The 19,814-nt window shown below is 37.5% G+C and overlaps 1 pseudogene; it reads left to right on the forward strand.

Annotated features, from left to right (window-relative positions):
- Window positions 1–269: 269 nt before the first annotated feature.
- Window positions 270–368, forward strand: LOC132272013 (small nucleolar RNA R71; annotated as a pseudogene).
- The last annotated feature ends 19,446 nt before the right edge of the window (window positions 369–19,814 follow it).

The following is a 19,814-nucleotide window of genomic DNA, read 5'->3' on the forward strand; positions in this document are numbered from 1 at the left end:
TTAACCTTTGAGATAAGGATTTCATCTCGGCGGCTTTGTCATTAGAGTTGTCAACTTGATATAAGCCCACATTCTTTCTTCCACCTAGGTTTCTACCATTTTTAGAAGATAAGGACCTATGCATTGAATTTTCACTCATGCTTTCATGTAATTGCCACACATCATTTTCATGCTTGTTAAGATAAGAACTACCCATAGATGCATCAACCATACCCTTGTGATTATCCGGTAAACTTTCAAAGAAATATTGAACTAGTTGCCACTTAAGTATGTCATGATGAGGGCACTTCATAAGAAAATCATTAAACCTTTCCCATGCCTCATGAAACATTTCCCCATCCCCTTGATAAAATTCTCTAATTGAAGTTCTCATGGCATTGGTCTTTGAAACCGGGTAGCACTTTTTCAAGAACTCTTGTTTTATTTCCGCCCAAGAGGTTATCGAAAAAGGCCTAAGATTGTTGAACCAATATTTTGCCTTGTCTTTAAGGGTGAAGGGAAAAAGTTTAAGTCTTAAAACTTCTTCCGGCATATCTGTGTATTTCACAGTGGAACACACTTCAAGAAACTCATCCAAATACTTATAAGGTTCTTCACTTGGAAGTCCATGATAGTTAAAAAGCATTTGAATGGTTTGTGGTTTGATTTCATAGTGATGTGCTCTAAATGGAGGTAATTGAATGCAAGTGGGTGCATTATATTCATTAGGCACATAATGGTCTCTTAATGCAATGAGAGGATTCACAATTGGTGGTGCTACACGAACACCTTGATTAGCTTAAACCATGGGAGATTGTGGAGCAAAGATTGGTTGAGGCATTCCCAATGGAATTTAGCCTTGTTGTTGTGGTGGAATGAATGGTCTAGGCATGCCTAATGGTACTTGAACATTTTCATGATGCACATTAGGGTGGAGGATGCCTCGTTGGTCTATGTGACCAAGGTCCTCCACATAGTCGACATTCAAATTCTCCATTGGTAAAATAGAGTGATGAGAACTACCTCTTCCCCTAGGATTATGAACAACCAATTCAAGATGAAAATTAAGAGGGACAAGAGTAGGATTTAATGACCTACGACCATGCATGCACTAGCAAAGACAAATAACAAGCAAATAAGCAAGTAACAAACACTTCGCCCCCACAACAAATTAATCAACAAATCTTCACATACAATAATTCCATGCTCCCATGCTTAAACAATATGCAAATAAAAGTAAATAGCCTCCACGCGGGCTCACGATTTATCTAAGAAATGAAAATCAAGCCTCCACACGGGCTGAAGATTTAACTTGTGCTTGAGTTAGAAAGATCTCACACAGGATTCTTAAGCAACTTCAATTCATTTTCAATTTCCAAGCCTTGCTTCGCTTTGCAATTTTTTAGATTTTTAGTCTTTTTTTGTCCTTAGCTTAGCTCCTTGCTTTGAATTCTCCTTTGTTCAACTTCCTTCACTCAATTCACCTAGCCAAATAAGAACAAACACATAAGTAACCTAAAAATAAAAATAAAGTAAAGACACGATCAAAAGAGTACTAATTCCTAATTGTTTCCAAAACACGATGTTGCCAATTCGATACCTAGCAACAGCGCCAAAAACTTGGTGGCGGCTGTCACGGTGCAACCACATTTATACAAAATAGTGTGGCTAAGTTTTACATTTATAAATGCCACTACTACCACTAACTAAAAATATAGCTAAGGTGAGCAGGGATTGTCCCAAGGGATTATAGGTGCACTAGTAATGGAAACAATGCTTAGGGTTAGTAGGTCGAGTAATCAAAGGTAGATTGTTTGGTTGATTAAATTATAATTAAGATTAAGCAAGCTCAATATAAAACAAGTAATTAAAGGATAGAGAAAACAAGAGAGAGAGGTCTTGGGACTTAGAGATTACCACTAAGCATCACCTTTCTATACACTCAATTCACAATTAATGAGGGGGAAAACATATGTTGCAACAATAGTGAGTGTGTGTGGTTGTTTTAATAAGCATGGATGACCAATTAAGTGTATATTGTCTAAACAACACAATGAATAGCATAATACATCAAACTAAGTCATTAATCCTTCTTTAAGCTCACAATCCAAACAAATCACATAATTAAAGAAATATACTACTTGCATTTATAAGTATGGAACATCAAACAACAAGCATAAATTGTCCTCCCATTTAACAACTAAGGTAACTACACTACATCTAAGCTAATGACATGGAAATTAAACTAATTAAACTAAGGGAGAGGCACAATTTATCAAGAAATGAGTATGAACCATCAAATAAATCACAAGAGCATTCTAGTAAGCACTATGTCTTAACAATCTCTAGATCTATAGCATCAACACACATAGACATACATCAACAATACAAGAGATAGAGATAAACACATGAACATCTATTCTAGCATATATAAACATATGGATAGAATGAAATGATCAATTGGACGAATTAAACCATACAAATCATTAAATAAACAAGATCTATGTATATAAAGATGTTAAAACATGTATTACAACACAAATCCCCTCAAAAATACATAAATCAAGGTAAAGAAAGTGTGGTTAGGGCTAACTCTAGCCCCAAGAGGATGTCTAGCCACTCATGAATGGTGTCCTCCAACCCTCAAAGGCTATCTCCATGGTAGAAATGCTCTTCTTCTTGAAGTAGATGGAAAACCTCTCAAGAATGTGTCTCTAGCCTCCTTTTCTCTTTTCTTTTCTCTCTAAGAATACTCAAATTTTTTGTATCTATCAACTCCTAAAAGAATCTCAAAAACTATGTGTAAAAGTGGCTCATATTCCTTATATAGGTAGCTCAAATGTCACACCCAATGGTCTAGGCTCATACACAAGGGCTCCTCCAATGATTGCACAATGAGATAGCTTTTAATGAGCTGTTAATTAATTTAATTCACACTTGAGAGGGTTCAATTAATCGAACCTATGCTGAGATCGATTGAACTTGGCTGAGATCTATCAAACTTTAGCTAGATCGATCCTCTCATGGCGGCGCCTTTTTGGATAAGGACAGATCTAAGATATTTTGGGTAAAGAGACAAAAGTGATAGGTAGGGTGGTACAACAGGATAAAATGAAATCTTTTCGATCGATCTGAGAATTGTTGGATCGATCAAACTTTGTGGGATCTTTGGATAAGGACAAAAGGGCTTGGATCCATCTTGGAGAGTCTAGATCGATGAACTTTTAATTGATTGAAGTATTCTTGAGATCGATCGAACATGCTGATTTCCACACTTTGCTCCATTCTGCTTCCACTTTGCTCCTTTCTTCCATCCAGCTTGAGTTAGCTTCTTTTAAGCTCTTATTTGGCTAAATTAGCTTATTTTGGGGATAAGCACCTAAAAAAGACAATAACACAAAATTAGTCTAAAACGGGAAAGTAAGATAGCTAAAGGTCCTAAAATACCTAAGCTTAAGGGGTTTAAATGCGCACTTTTCAGTGCTCATCAAACTGTGAGTCAAGAATGGTGAAAATCCCAAAGAACAATGTCATGACAAGACAAAGAAAAAACATCTTCCCTCTGTACCTGAGACCACTGTCTGAATGCAAGGTCCAACCCTTTACATTCTTGCCGCCTAAAATCCGAACGTGGATGGACTTCGTCTCCCTATCATCCTACTGTGCCTCAATAACTCTGCTAACAAGAGCCGATTGAGCCACAAGGCTAAACAAGATAGCCGGTGAAACATCCTCATACAACTGTAAACCAAGGTCTGTAAGGTCTTCTAGCATCTTCCATCTATGAACAGAAATGCTAGCAAGAGTACCCCATGACTTCCTACTTAATGCATCGGCCACCACATTGGCCTTCCCCGGATGATACTACAATTCAAAGTCGTAGTCTTCCATGAATTTGACCCATCTGCACTGTCTCAAATTTAAATCCTTCTGAGAAAAGAGATATTTAAGACTCTTGTGATTGGAGAAAACCTCGAACTTCTCCCTGCACAAATAATGTCTCCACCCTTTCAGGGCAAAGATCACTGCTGCCAATTCCAAATCATGTGTCGGATAGTTTAACTCGTGAGTCTTCAACTGTCGAGACCCATAAGCAACCACCCGCTTTGTCTGCATCAAGACACAACCCAATCCTTCCCGTAAAACATCACAATAAACCACGTAACCCAAACCACGTTCAGGTATGATCAAGACTGAAGTTGATGTCAACCTGATCTTCAACTCCTGAAAAGAAAAATTACAAGCCTCATTCTATATGAACTTGACTCCCTTATAAGTAAGTTGAGTCATAAGTGCCGTTAGATAAGAGAAATCCCGAACAAATCTCCTGTAATAGCCGGCTAGGCCAAGAAAGCTCCGAACCTCAAACACTGTCTTTTGGACGCTCCCAATCCATCATAGACTCAATCTTCGACGGATCCACTGCAACACCACCCCCTGACACAACATATCCAAGGAACTTCACCTCTGGTAGCCAAAATTCGCATTTCTTGAACTTAGCATACAATCGGTTATCCCTAAGGATCTGCAAAACTGCTCTTAAGTGATACTCATGCTCTTCCCTCGAAGCTGAGTACACGAGAATGTCATCAAACGAACACCACCACAAATCTATCAAGGTAGTCACTGAATACACGGTTCATCAAATCCATAAAAGCTACTGGAGCATTAGTCAAACCAAATGGCATCACTAGAAACTCATAATGGCCATAATGCATACGAAAAGCGGTCTTTGATATATCTTCATCCTTAACCCTCAACTGATAGTAACCCGATCTCAAATCAATCTTTGAAAGTCATGTCGCTCCCTTCAACTGATCAAACAAGTTATCAATCCTACGCAAAGGATACCTGTTCTTGATCGTAACATGATTCAACTTGCGATAATCGATGCAAAGTCTCAAAGACCCATCCTTCTTCTTCACAAAAAGAACTGGTGCTCCCCATGGTGAAACACTAGGACAAATAAAGACCTTAGCTTTTAAGTCATCCAACTGATTTTTTAGCTCATCAAGCTCTGTCGGTGCCATACGGTATAGTGCCATAGAGGTGGGTGTTGTACCGGGAATGACATCAATGGCAAAAATAACTTCCCTTAAGGGAGGTAACTCAGTCAGCTCCTCTGGAAAGACATCAACAAAATCCTCAACAACTGCCAGAAGAACATGGTCCAAACTACTATCCTTGTTAACTAGCAAATTAGTAAAGTAGAATCTGTGGCGACTCCAGTCACCAATGATAAAAACCATCGCCAGGTGGGAATCGCTCCGATCTCCCACAAAATGGAAACAATCTCCCTTGGGAGTGCAAACAGACACCCTCCCGTAGAAGCAATCGATTATAGCCCAAAAGAATGACAACCAATCCTTCCCGAGAATGACATCAAAGCCCGTCATGTCGAGAACAATGAAATCGAACTCTAAGGTCCGCCCAGCTATCTCAATAGCACAATCTTGACAAACATGATCCAAAGACACTGGACCCCAACTAGTGTGTCAACACAGAGAAGACTATCCCGAAGTGTGACTTCCAGACCCAATGAATATGCAAATGAAGCAAAAATGAAAGAATGTGATGCACCCGTGTCAACAAGAACCTGTGCCCAAGAACTGAAAATTGGAAAGATACCTCGAACAAAAGAGGTGCTTGTGGAAGCATCCGTCTGTGGAAGAGCGTAGGCTTATCCCTGAGCCCCTGAGCCCTGCTGTGAACTGCCATGATAGCCTGACTGATGTAAAAAAATAGTAGGTGTAGAGCCCCTGGCTGGATAAGTGCCAATTGGTGCCACTGGCTGTAGTGCCTGAGGAACCCTGAAACCAGACTAAACCACTGCAGACTGTGTTGGTACCATTTATGAATCTGTGCCACTACGTGACTTGTTCAATAACTGTGGACAATCCTTCTTGTGATGTCCTAGTTGCCTACAATAAAAGCAAGCTCCCTGCCTATTTTGGTAGAAACTGATGTCTGACTGGCCTGTGATCGAAGCTGTGGGAAGCGAGGCTTGATCCCGGCTGTTGACAATGGTGACAAATCACTCCTTTGGCTGGTCCTGAAGATACAGGAACTGTGAGTGCAGAACGAGTCTGCTGCAGTGCCCCCTGTGAGTGAGTACTGTTCCCTGCCTTAGCCTTCTTCCACTGACTCCCAGAAGATTACGGAATGTCGTCGCGAGGCTGCTTGTGCGAACCCCTGATCCGTGACTGATCCTGCTCCTCTACTTCAGCTAGCATAGCCCTCTAGACCACCTTTCTGTAAGTCCTCAAATTAAGAATTGAGAATCGTGACCTGATGTCAAAACGTAGCCCATCCTAAAACTTCATTGTCTTGGCCTCATCTATCGTCACCATATCCTCGGCATAACAAGAGAGAGAAGTAAATCGTGTCTTATACTCAATAACACTCATAGTGCCCTGATAAAGACCTGTGAACTGTATCCTCATCTCCTGCCTCATAGCCCTAGGAAAAAAGCGCTCGAAGAATAAATCTCTAAACTCATTCCAAGTCCTCAACTCAACATTGTGGACATTGGTCATAGACCTCCACCAGATATCTGCATCTCCCATGAACATAAAGGCTGTCAAAGAAATCCTCAACCTGTCTGTGGGGACTGCCATACTGTCCAACTTGTGAACCATAAGGTCCAACCAAGCTTCTGAGACTAGCGGATCTGAACTCCCCGTAAATGGATCAATCTTAACCCTCTGTAGTCGCATGAAGTACTCCAGTGCCTCATTGACTATTGGTGCCGGTGCCAGTGCTGGAATCTGTATCCCTACCACCTGCTTATGTATCAACTCCTGTAGGGATTCAGTGATCCCCTGATTGATTCCCTGAGCCACTCGCTCCTCATAAGTTGGTGCCCATCGTGGATTAGCATCCATACCACGAACTGGAACCCTGGGCCTTCCCAGACCCTTGTAGGCTCGGTGTCATCCACCTACTCCTCAATGCCCTGACTTGAAGACTCTCCACGTGTGACAACCATGGTGCTAAACCCACAAAAGGAAAGAGGTTAATAATAACACAAGTTATTATGACCGAATGCAACTCATACTATAAATGCACAAAACACAAAGCAAGACAAGGTATGCAACATACGCTCATGCTAAGCAATGAAAGAAAGCTATTTTAAACAGTTAAGTATTTAAGCAATTAAGCATACATGTCAAACAAAGATGTTCTTAACCACATAGGCATATAAGCATAATGACATGTCATAATACTAAACATGTTATCAAGAAACACATAAACATGATATAAAGCCGAAAAATGTTATCAAAAGCATGTGAAAATATCAAAGTAGATCAACAAAAGTATGGTACGCACTCAAAACCCATCGTCCTAAGGTGTTCAAACCTAGGAGCTTTGATACCACTTGTGACAGCCTAACTTTTCTAAACCCGGTGCGTCAGTGATGACCAAAAGATGACCCGATAATGGATCCAAAATGCAAAATTAACAATGGTCTCTAGAGATACAATGCGTCTCTAAGACACTAATTTGACCCTCAATGAGGTCACGGAACCCAAAGGAAAATAATTGCAGAAGTTACGGTTCAAAAATGGGCAAAAAGGAACCTAGGGGCAAAATGGTCATTTTTAAGGTAAAAGTGGGTACTACCGAGTACACCATTAGAAAGACAATGAAAAATTAAAGAATTTAGACTCAAGAATCACTTGATTCGGAGTCCGGATGAGGAAGATACGGCTAACGGAAGAAACAGAGGTAAAAAGGTCAAAATAGTCAACCTTAAGTCATCTAACCGATTACCAAGCCTTCCTAACCGGTTAGGAGGCTAAAAATGAAGACCACAACACTGCCCACACTCATCTAACCGGTTACGAGACCCCTTCTAACCGGTTACGAAGCAAAAACAGTAAGTTCAGCAAAGAAAACTGGCAGCAGGGGTTTTTCGGCAACAAATGGAATTTTGAGGGCCAAGACAACTTTTTTTGGAAAAACACAAAAAAGAACCCCCCCCCCCCCCCCTAAATCAAGTTTTCTACTCCACTACATGGGCAAAAATGAAAAAAACACATTTTGAAATACCCGAAATGCCCCAGGAACAGAATAGGGTAAAAACTTAAAAAAATGCAACCTTAAATTTTTGTTTCATCAAGAAGGGTATTGTTTGCCAAAGTGAGCATATAAGTGTATGTAATATGATAAAATAGATGTGCTACAATGGCTTATAGCCTTATTAAAATACATTTACAAGTTTTGGCATACTAAGCCTCAAAATCTCACAATTAAGCTACAATGACAACACTTGAGTTTTAAGGAAAGCATACTTGTAACCTTTCAAGTTAATGGCCCTTAGCCTCATGTCAAACATACAAAATGAACACTTCCAAATGTATTTAGATACACATTACAAGTGGGAAGTCATCTTAGCTTCTAAATTACCATACATCCATGGTAAATCAAAATATAACATCCAAAAGAAAAACATGCTAAACAAGTGCATGTCCTTATACAAAAATGCTTTAAATGGCTCATAAGCCTCTAAGGATGATGAGCATCCAAAAACATTATCTCCTTACCTGTAAAACAACCCAAACCACTAGGGTGAGTAATAAAGTACTCGTAGGAAGAAGCATATGCGTATACCTTAAAGTTTCAATGCCATTGCAAGATCAATATAGACGAATACAAGGGAGCATTCCACTTAAGGTCTATGTTCAAGGTGTTCTAAGGAATCATCTTAAGCTAACTTAAATGATTCTATAACAATGCAATAATATTATCAATGTACTTAACAACATTAAATCGCCATTAACTGAAATCACAAGTCACAATTAAACATTGGTTGTCAACGTGGAATTTAATGCGAAATCAAATAGTGGAATACTTGGACATCATGCATTGGACAATGCCAAGACCTAAACGGTTATTCCAGGCATTAACCCGCTGGGAATACCACCCTAGTGCGCACTATAAATGGGGATAACTCATACCTCCTGCACTAGAGTCAAACTCTAGCCATGTGACTTGTAACAATGTCCCAAGAGAATCTAAAATATAACAAGTTCAAAACTTATACACAATATTAAGGCATATATACCACCTTCCATGGACAAGTATTTTGAAACCACACAAACCATGTCTTAGGATTCCAAGTCTAGAATGGCATAACAAATGAAAAGTTCTCATTATGATATAATGCACAAAATAATATCACTAACTTATCAATTTAAATCATGCCTCAACAATAAGCTTTATCTTCTAAATCTTAACATTTTAGCAATAAGCTTCTAAGATAATTACAAATGGTAATTAATAAGAGTATAGAATTATCATCACAATATTTATAGGAATTCAAGTTAACAAGACTTGCATATGACATCAATAATTCTACTAGAGTTTTATATCACTACCACATATGAAGATACTAGAACTTAACACACCACAAGGTCATGTAATCCTTCTACACAAGGTATATACATATCATACATGCTTACATCAATAAACCCTAAGTTAAGAAGTGAGGGTTTCCTATAATATAGAAGACTATTGTGATGGCCCTGGTTTTTTAAGCCAGTGCATCCTGTGATGAACCGAAGATTGACCCGATAACGGATCTAGATGTAGAAGCAAAAAATAAAACAACGGTGTCCCAAGGCACAACATGCTTCTAAGACACTTTGATGACTTTCCATGAGGTCGTGAAACTCAATAAGAATTGACACGGAAGCAAAGATCAGAAATATGACTAATAAACCCTCAGGGGCAAAATAGGCATTTTACAAAAAAATATGGATTTAGGTGCTATCAAGCACACCGATGGAAAGCTAATGAAAAACTAATCATGATGGACTCAAGAATCGCATGATTCGGAGTCCGGAAGAAGGAGAAACGGCAAAACAAAGAAAAACGGACATATAAGGCAAAAAGGGTAAACTGGTAATTATTCAGAAATATTCGGGCATAACTAAGCACACCGTTGAATAGATGACAAAAAATTAGTCAAGATCAAAAAAATTTTTACTCGATTTGGAGTCCGGACGTGGGAGAAAGGTCAAAAACAAAAACAATGTCGCAGCGGCCCGATGAGGGTCACGACTGCTACAGTGCTGCCGACCCACTACTGCTGCAACTGAGAGTAAAAGCGGGCATCTAACTGCACTTTTTTGCAAAAATTCAAAGAATAAACCTCCCCTAAAATCAATTTTTCTACCTGGAAACATGGACGGAAACAAAAAAAAAAAAAATGCATTGTAAAATGCCCAGAATGCCCCCAAGAAAATCAGGTCAAGAGGGTAAAAGTCAGTCCTAGCTACTGCCCAAGAAAAGGAAATGGGGCTTCGGGAGGTTTTTAAATTGCCTAAATTGAAAATGCAATCTTAAAATACACCCACAAGACCCCCGGAAGTTTTGGATCGGTCGTCACGCTTTTCAAGAAAAAGTCGATGAATAGTGTAATACCCCTAATTTTAAAAAGCTATTCCTGGAATTTAATGTACGGTTTATTTTGCATTTTATTTGCTTATTTGCGTAATAGTTTTATTTAATTAAGGTTTATTTGTTTAGTTAGTCATGCTACTTAATTAATTATTTTTGGTAATTGTTTATTTAATTTTTTTTATTTAATTGTATTTATTTAATTGTTTAATCAATTTTATTTAATGGAAATTTATATTTAAGGGAATTTAGTTTTTCTGTTCTCTACGTGAATTTAGGGTTGCAATTCACATGGGTGGCCGACGTAAGTATATATCCTAGGTTGGTTTATGGGCCGAGATGGGCTCTGGCTTTAAGGTTACAAGGATTAGGGTTTAGAGTTAAGCTTATAAATATATTACATGCGGTAAGCTTAGGGTTTTTTTGGATTCATAGCAGTTAACTCGGAGACGTGAATTGAGTTCTATGAAGACAAAGAAACTGTGAGGTACAAAGGAAGATAGGAGGTGTCTCTGGGTTGAACCAAGTTCCTAGGGAAGCAGACTTGCAATTTAGGACACAAACATATCACCATAGAAGCTGAGAATTTAGAGTTTCAAGTCTGAAACTCAAAGACAAGTTCTTTTCCTTCTTTTTCCCTTTGCTTGTGTTCTGTGCACCTAGGTGGCCTCTAGGATTTCATTAAGAATTAGCTAAGTTTCTTATGTATATTTGATGGTATATCAATGTTCTGTATGTGTGAAAATTTATTCAGTTACAGTTTGTGCGTGTCTGTGATTTATTTGTTTCCTGAAGCATGAAAAATCTGATGAATCTGTAGCCTCTATTTCTGTATTTAACTGCTGTAAACACATCTTGGGAATGATACTGGACTTAGAAGGAACTCTTAGGATTAGTTTAAAACCAACTAGACAGGTTGTGAATGGCCGAAAACACTGCAGAAAGTTGTAGGAGCAACAGAGGTTGAAGGAGGCTCGAGGAGGAGGAGAGAGCCGGCTCTGGAATACAAAGAGCCGGCTCCCCCATCAAAGAGCTGGCTCTAGGAGAGGTAGAGCCGGCTCTACCCTCCTTAGAGGCGGCTCTAGGAATTCCAAGAGCCTGCTCTTTCAAAAGTAGAGCAGGCTCTCTCTCAAACTTTGTTCTGAAGTTGAATTTTAACGAGCTGTTTGGAATTTAGAGGGTCTGAACTATGTCTAAAAATTCTGGGACTTTTCAGTGTGACTAAGAAGCTAATTTTAAGTGTTAATAGGATCCTTGATTGATCAAAGCTTACCTCTAAATTAACAGAACAAATTGTAGAAAGGTTATGTACATTGTATAAGATTAACCGACGAAAGGAGACTTAGTTGCTTAGGCTAAACTTTGTGAATCCAGTGGATTGACATGAACTTATATGTTGATTCTAAATGCATGTTAGGGTTATCTGTTTAATAAATGTGTTATATGCATGCTCTGGATATTAATGGTTGACAAATTTAAATCTTTTCTGTAATTAACTGAATTTTTGCTCGGATTTAAATTACTAGAATATAAACTGCTTTTCTGCAATTACATGAATGAGGATTTGAATTGTAAATCACTTAATAATTGTTTATAGGTTATAATCTGCATGATTATGGAGGATTGTATGCACCAGTATGGGATGGTGGCATACTACGGGATGGTTTAGCTTAAAAATGCTAACCCAACCTACCGGATGGAAAATATGGATTGTAAAATATGGAATCCATTAATGTGTTTAAGTCGAATCAACTGACTAGGTTGAGTGATTTCCTAGATTAATTGGTTGTAATTAAGTCACTTCAACTGAATAAGTTGAATGCTTATCTGGACGGTATTTTGTATGTCTCCTCATTGAATAAGTGAATGACATACTATGGTTTTGGATGGACTTTAGATATATGGTTATAGTACCACGATATGAGCGTGAGTCTCAGAGTCATTGGTTAGGGTGCGTATATGTAGTGGATGCGTAGCTGGATATAGTAGGTAGGTGTACCCTATTAGGTCTAGGTACTCATGCCCACCATTGGGTGCGTTTTCGCATGTTGCCTTCTATTCAGGTTGAGACCTCCACTATAGTTCGGTGAATGTCCTTAGTGTGGATATATATGTATATTTATGGATTACGTAGTTATGTTGAGGGTATCTAGGGTGTATCTGTGTATCAGGCATTGTATGGATTACAATTGGTTTAGGACTTGCATGTGGGCCTGACCCACTTCTTTATTATTCTTTTCAGGTAACGGACGGTTCCAGTCTCAAGCTTGATCGTGCTAAGTAGAGACTCTCATTCATTCTACCGACGATGTAGGATTTCACTTCATGATCTAGTTTTGGAATATCTTTACTTTCAGTTTTTCAGTTTCAGTTGGAGTTTTATTTCGGGGTCCACTAGTTGGATTCCTAGGTTGTAACCTTGAAGGTTTTTGAGCTGGATTATTGGATCTTTAGTATTTGAGGATTTTATTTTAGTTTCTATTAGCTTAAACTTTATTTTCTTATTTTGGTTTGTATTCTGTGTTCATTATAAAATATTAATTGTTTGATATCCCTCGGGTTTGGGCCTGGGCCTGATCAACCCGTGTCTCAGATCCGAGGGGTATCACAAATAGTACCAAGTACACTTGTATTAAAACAAACAAAAAACCTGGCAGCAATGATTTTTCAGAAAAATATGGGTTTTTGAGGGCCAAGATGACATATTCTAGAAAAACACAAAGAAGAAACCCTCCCCGAAATCGAGTTTTCTACTTGACAAGGTGGGAGAAAAAGAAAAAAAACACATTGTGAAATACCCGAAATGCCCCTGGAACAGAATAGGGTAAAAGCTCAAAAAAAATGCAACCTTAAGTTTTTGTTTCATCAAGAAGGGTATTGTGTGCCAAAGTGAACATGCAAGCATATGTAATATGATAAAATAGACGTACTACAATGGCCTACGGCCTCATGGCATATTGTATGTAAAATATGACCCTTCAATGCATGAAATCTCCTAACTTTCATAAGCAACAATGAAGTTAAAAATTTGCATACATATCACATAAAGTGTCTTTGGCTCTTGGCCTCATTACATACAAGTCAAATACATTACATAGAGTGCACTTACGTACACATTACATAAAGGAAATCAAATATACACATTTTGACCTAAAAGAGTACAAGTGGCATTTCAAGCCAACCTTTACAAGAATTAAAACCTTCAAGTCTACAATCATCCAAGCAATGATGAACATCACGAACCAAGTCTTCGTACCTGAACAAATCCCCCAGTAACTTCAGGGTGAGTAAACAAGTTTACTCGTAGAGAATGAGCATGCATAGACTCGATTTCTTACAGATTTTTTTAGACTAACATGAAACAGTTCAAAAGGATCATGCCACCTAACGTCTATGTCAAGGTGAGACTCAGGGATCATCCTAAGCTACTCATGCAATTGAAATGAACTACGGCATGTAAGTATACATGCTCAAGTACACTAAACCGTATTAAAACATGATACACGACATTCAAGTACACATGCTCACAAGTACACTAAATCACAAGTATCTAGCATACATACACAAGTATAAGATATATATATATATATATATATATATATATAGTACTCATAAATCAAGTATACAAACACAAGTATACTAAGCTAAACAAGTACGCATAAGACAAGTATACATTGCATAAGTATACTAAATGCAATCTAAACTCACGGAGCAAGTATACAAGTTCAGTATACTAAATAGGATTCAAATACCCAAAGTAAACATCAATTCTCAAGCTACAAATAATCCATGATAAACAACTTGAAATTAAATGTGAAAACAAATAGTGGAAAGACTAGGACATGTGGTCGCTAGACCAAGCAAGTATTTTCGGGTAATTACGACCCACAATTTACTACCTAGTACACACTTATGACTTAGAAGACTCTTGTCTTCGTACTAGAGCCAAACCATAGCCATCACATAATTTATATCCTCACAAGCTTTCCAAAATCAATAAGTTCAAAACTTATACAAAATCGAATGCAACTTACCATATTCCATGCACAAGTAAGGTTGAATCCACACAATTCATGTCCTAGACTTCAAGTCTAAATAGCATATGATAAGTCATGTCCTCAATACGCAATTTATACACAAAGCAAGAATATTTTACAACAATTGAGCCACATTACCATCCTAAGCCACAAGCACTAAATAAGCTTCAATTTTGTAACTAGCTTCCAAGGTAAATGATTGTAATATTCTAACAAGCTATATACCTACACAAGATACATTTAAACAAGCTTTGTAAATCAATAATATTCTATATCATGTTAAGTCAAATTACCATTTTAAGAGGCCACAAGTGCTAATTATACATCAAGTTAGTAGCATGCTCACAAGGTAATTAGAATACTACATTTTAAGAGATTTTCCATCTAATCATAGAAAGTTTCTAGATTTCAAATCTATCCCAAATAACCTCAAATTAATATATGTTAAACAACATAGTATGCTCATTGCATATATCAAATCAAAAGAGCAAAATGAGCAAGACATCATCATGTAGATTTTAATTAATTTAAATTAATTAAATCTCTAATTTTTTAAAGTTGTTCAATTGATCCCAAATAAATATATGACAAGAACTAAGTCATAGCCATGCCATATATCAAGTCAAAAATGGAAAACAAGCAATGTACAACTAAATAGAATTTAAATCAAATTAAATTCATTTAAATCTCTAGATTTGAAAACTCATTCAAATGGCTCCAATTAATTATATAACAAGGATCAAGTGAAGGCCATGCCATATACCAAGTCAAAAGTGAATTATATGCAAGTTACAACAATCATTAATTTCTCAAATTAACATTAAAACATGCATATCACTTGTATTCCATTACAAAAACAATCAAAATGACTTGGAAAATAAACTATAACACCCCCTACCTCACAAGAGGATTGTTCCCCTTGAATCCAAGGCAAATCAACACAAAATGGCAAACCCTTCAAGGGTTATGTAAAGGAGGATGAGGGAAACAAAAAGTGTTCCAACCTTCATGGTCAAAGGTGAGTGGAAGGGCCTCAAAAATCAAGGTCAAAGCTTAAACATCAAGCTCCTCTAATGGTGGCTAGGGTTTTTGGCGAGGGAGGAAATGAAACAATGAGATGATGTGTGAGTGGAGGAATTAGAAATCCTCCACTCACTATGTGATCTTACACCATGGTCAACACACACAAGTCTTGGTCAATTGCATAAAAATCCCTCTTTAAAACCATAATCCCAAAGTGGCCCAAAAATAATTGCAAGACTTAATTTGGAGCATACACTTGTCACTCATCTAAGCATCCGTTGTGGGCGTGATCCTAAGCCTACACTTGTCAACCATCCAAGCCAACAAGTGCACCTATCCTAGGTCAACAAGTGGTTCAATCTCCACTTTCCACATGCCATCATCCAAGGCATCAAAGTGTCCCCACACAAATGCCAACAAGTGGACCAATGAGAATGTGACACTTATCACACTTTTCAAAAATTGTAAAAAGGTCCTTTTTAAAAATATCTTCCAAATTAAATTGTAAAATAGTCCCTAAGACGAAAAATAATTATTTTACATAATTACACTAAAACCCCACAAGTTAAGACTATTACAAAAAAAGTTATGCATCCATACCCTTTACAAGAAAAGTAAACACTTAGCATGCTTTTCTAAGAAAATAGAAATACACATTTCTAAGAAATCATGTATCATAAGTGCATGCAAAAATGGAAGCAAAACCAAACACGAAAAGCAAGGTTGTGCCAACAAAGTGACAAACGGGAAAAGACAAAAAGTGAATAGTGTCGAAAAATGAAAAATAAAAAATGTGGAAATGACTCGGTCCTTAAAGGAAGTTGTCAATCCGAAGGAAAGAGACTTAGAAATCATTTCTGAGCACTCGAGACGACACTAAGCAACGAGAAACTGAACTCAGACAAGAAATTTCAATGAAAAAAATTCATCCGTGAAATTCTGAGGAAAAAGAAAAAGAAGGAAATGACCGGGTCATTACAGCTATCATATTAGCATGTACACAATATATATTAAACCCCAAAGGACTTAAAACACTTGAAGTATAAACATACTACCACCCCTACCTCAATAGAGAATTGAATCTCTATAATCCAAGCAACCAAGCTCAAAATGGAAAACAAGTTTAGGTTTAATAAAGAGGAAAGCAAGAGGAAACTTTTGTCTCCCAAGGTCTTATGTCTAAGGTGAGTGGAAGGAGGCCAAAATGAAGAAGAAAGCTATTAACCAAGCTTTTCTCCAATGGTGGCTAGGTTAGGGTTTTTGAAGAATAAGTGTAAAAGATAAAAAAGAAGTGAAAATGGTGAGTGGAGGATCTAGTATTCCTCCACTCACTATGTGCTCTTACACTACCTCTCACACACACACAATGCAAGACTTATTTTGGTGCCTACAGTTGTCACAAATCTAAGGCTCCTTCCTAGGCTTAATCCTAAGCCTACACTTGTCAACCATCTAAGCCAGCAAGTGGTCCAATCCTAGGCCAACAAATGGGTGAACCTCTACCCTCCATGTGTCAAGAAATTAAGCTTCCAAGTTACTCCACCCCAATGCCAACAAGTAGCACCATGAGAGTGTGACACTTGTCACACTTTTTGAAAATTACAAAAAGGTCCTTTTTAAAAATATCTTCCAAATTAAATTGCAAAATGGTCCCTAAGACGAAAAATAATTATTTTTCATAATTACACTAAAACCCCAAAAATCAAGAATATTTACAAGAAAGTATGCATCAATGCCCTTTATGAAAAAGTAAGCAACTAGAATGTATTTTCTACAAAAGTAAAAATACAAAGGTCATGGAAAACAAATATCGTGGATGCATGCAAAGCCGGAATCAAATCCGAGCACAAAAAGTGAGGTCATGTAAAGAAAAATGATAAATGGGAAAAAGACGAAATAGGGAAAATGACGAAAAAAATCTCCAAAAAAGAAAAGAAGGAAAAAGACCGGGTCATTACACATACAATGATCCCTTTCTCCTCAATTATCAACAAGATAGAAAATAAATGGCCATGACAAGGACCAATGCTTTGTAAAACAGTAAAATAGGAATAGCCTTGATAAGGGCTTCACAAGCTAAATATCACTAAGTTAATCACATATAAGATATTTACAATTTTGAGACTAGAACTTTGAAAAACTTACCGGGAGTCCTTTAGACTTACAAAAATTTAGCTTTTCCTCGACAAGCCTTGAGTCCCTAGAAACTCACAAGGATACTTAAAACACAATGTCACCAAAATCGAATAAGAAAATATTCACAAAACACAATATTAACAATCAAACTAAAGTATATCTTTGAACCTCGGTTACGAAACCATTAGCAATCCCCAACAACGGTGCCAAAAATTGGTGGGATCGGATTATGTCTACCAATTATAATCAACCCTTGCAATAGCACAAATCATTGTAAAATAGGGCTATCATAAGGGTAAGTCGAACCACAAGGACTGCAAGTTTATGGAAACCAAGGTCTTTTAAAATCACGTAGTTTGATGAAAGAGGTGTAAGGCTTTGTTTGGTTTGTCACTTGGTACTTTGCAATTAAAATGTGCATAAAACAATAAATTGAAGGAGATTAAGAGGAAAGAAACTTAGGTAGAGAGGACTAGGGAAGTGAATCAACTACCGACCCTATAAACATGTTAGCTTGTGATTAACTTGGGGAATAACATATATATATAAGTCCATGATATGTAACAACACAAAATTGCTACCTTATCTTTAAAAAATTCATGAAATTAATAGGCAAGAATAATCTATCAAAGTTTTTCATGCTTGAACTACCTAAACTAGGGTGTAGCCTTAGACATGCTCACTAAGCTAGAGATTATCAAACCCTCAATCAAATGATATAGCACATGAAGCTAAAAACCAAGAATAGTCCATCAAAGGAAGGCCCTAAGCTAGGGACTGTCAAACTTCTTAAACAACATGCCATTAAAACCCTTTCACAATCTCATTTTCATTGTCACTATGAAAATACAAGTCATATAATCATAAGAGAAAATAATCTAAGACAAGATAATAAACTCAAAATGATCATTTATAGACACTAATATCCATTACATCATGTGTATACTCTAGGTTATGAAACTTGGCCCATACATATTTTATTCCCCAATTTAAAATCAAAACTCGAGCATGCTTACAAAAAAGGGCTTCATCACCTCCCTAGAAAGGGAGTTAGTTACCCATGGATGCAAAGGAACAAGGTATGGATGAGATCCTCCACTCCATTTTCACCCTTAGCAGCCAAGAATAACTCACAAGCTCTTTAGCACAATATTTCTCTCTCTAGCAACCTTACAAAATATGAGATATATTTATTACATTGTATCAAGCCTCTAATAAGCAACCATAGCCTTCCAACAACTCTATTTTTGTGGCCCAAAATCCTTAGAGAAATACAAAGCAATCCCTTGAATCAAGGGGATAGCATTAGGTGAAATAAAGCAGCCCACGCCCTCTTGTCTACAAATTGACGGGTGCCCGCAGTGCAGGGCGAGCGCCCGTGGGGTGTTAAAGAGGCTAAGCTATGGTACAAGGTGGGGGCCCACAGTGCATGGTGGGGCCCTAAATTTTTGCAAACTTTTTGGATGATTTGGCTGGCGCCCACAGGTGCATAGCGGGTGTTTGCAAGGTTGTAGAGCACCACCTTGCTACTTGAAATGAGTTGGCTCGGCCCGACTACGTGATCATCCTCTTTAGTGCTTTTTACAAGGATAACCATGAGTTCAATGGATCACTGGCTTGGGCAAAATGAAGGTCCCCGGCAACGTTATGCTTTGATTCTTCAAGAAGTCAATAAAGCATCTCTTTTAACTATCTTTGGGGAACCAACCTGAAAGTAAACAAAAACATGCAAATGAAGCTAATATATACAATATGATCAACTAATGGACTTAACTAATGCAAATAAGGGTACTTGAATATGCAATATTCGGCGCTTATCAAGGGATCGTCCACAGAGGTTATACATGTTAGAATTTAACTTCGACTCTAATGTATCAATTGATTGCAAAAGAGAGAGATTGGTTGATTAAACTAAGATGCAAGGAAATTAAAATGCAATTAAAATAAACTAAGTTAAGTTAGGGACTCAAGAGATGAGAAGTGAGGTATTGGGGTCCATTGGAATTGCCACCAAGCTTGTTCACCAAACCATACACTTTCAATTAATTTAGGGAAAACCTTCTTGTGAACAAAATGCTACTACCAATTGCAATATTAAGCATGGACCATGAAATTCAATAATTAATTGTCTACCTAACCGACAAATAAACAAAATGTAGCATAACCCATCAATTCTAAGCATGACCCATCAAACTAGTCATAATTGTAGCACACATCAATCTAGAGAATCATTGA

This window comes from Cornus florida, unplaced genomic scaffold (assembly GCF_030987335.1).
Source record: "Cornus florida cultivar Cherokee Brave unplaced genomic scaffold, ASM3098733v1 CherokeeBrave_3.0.0_Hap2_Chr08, whole genome shotgun sequence".
Classification (NCBI taxonomy): Eukaryota; Viridiplantae; Streptophyta; class Magnoliopsida; order Cornales; family Cornaceae; genus Cornus; species Cornus florida.